The sequence below is a fragment of the Galeopterus variegatus genome, unplaced genomic scaffold (assembly GCF_000696425.1).
Source record: "Galeopterus variegatus unplaced genomic scaffold, G_variegatus-3.0.2 Scaffold63069, whole genome shotgun sequence".
NCBI lineage: Eukaryota > Metazoa > Chordata > Mammalia > Dermoptera > Cynocephalidae > Galeopterus > Galeopterus variegatus.
Window position 1 is genome coordinate 1 of NW_007789180.1, and position 1,034 is coordinate 1,034.

The window sequence follows — 1,034 nt, forward strand, 5'->3', positions numbered from 1 at the left end:
CTGGTGGGATATTATTGAAAGAGTGTGGAGTTTGAATTCCAGCTCAGACATTTCTAATTGTCTTACCAGGCTAGCAAAATGGAAATGAATACCTACCATTTACCAAACAAATATTATTTCATAGGACATTTGCATATATTCTCACTTCATGTTCACAACAAATCTGGGTGGTGGGTACTATTGGTTTTTTGTGGTTTTTGGGGTTTTTTTATGGCTATAAGTTTATTCATCACAAAATAATCCCCTGCGATATTACTGAAGTGGCTGACCATGTCCACGACCAAATCCGCCTCTAAACTGGAATTCAGTTGCTGACCCAGCCCCAGCCTCGCCTTTCTTGTCAGCACCAGGGGGCACAGCTCTCTGTAAGCGTCTCCGTCGGCTTCCCCTCTTGTGAGTCCTGTAGGTCACTCACCCTCCAGACCTTTGGGCCGAGGCCTGCCAGTCTCAGGACCGCAGGGTGGCAGGCACAATCTCAGGGGGCAGGTGGAGGTAATCACAGAGATACTGGGTACCCTTGTTGGTAAGGTACCAGTAGAAATGTCTCCAGGCAAACTGTTCCATCACCTAGCCTCAAGACTTGAGAGACTGCACGGTCTTCACGACATGAAGGTTGGGTACATTTTTGTCTGCCACCTCTGGGTCCTTAGGCATATGGACATCTTTTTTTGTCCACCATCACTCCCTCCTTAAAAAAGAGTTCACAAATGGCAGTCCGGTTCTTCTTGGGCATTAACGTCACGGCAACTGCAGGGTCCAGGGCTGAGGCTGGAAAGCTATCTCTATTTTTCTGTTGAGAAACTGAGGCTAAGACAATACCAAGTGTTAGTGAGGGTGACAGAGCACCTAGAACTCTCTTTTTATCACTTGTGGGAGTGTAAACTGGTACAACCATTTTGAAAAGATGCTTGGCAGTACCTTCTGAAGGTAAATATATGCAGACCCTGTGACCCAGCAATACCATTGCTGGGTTTATATGCAAAAGAAGCATGATTTTTTTCTCTACAAAAAGCATGTTCGAGAATGTTCATGGT

At 45.6% G+C, this 1,034-nt stretch overlaps 1 pseudogene; it reads right to left on the reverse strand.

The window, feature by feature from the left end:
• Nucleotides 1–252: 252 nt before the first annotated feature.
• LOC103584529 lies at nucleotides 253–733 on the reverse strand (annotated as a pseudogene).
• Between the last annotated feature and the right edge of the window lie 301 nt (nucleotides 734–1,034).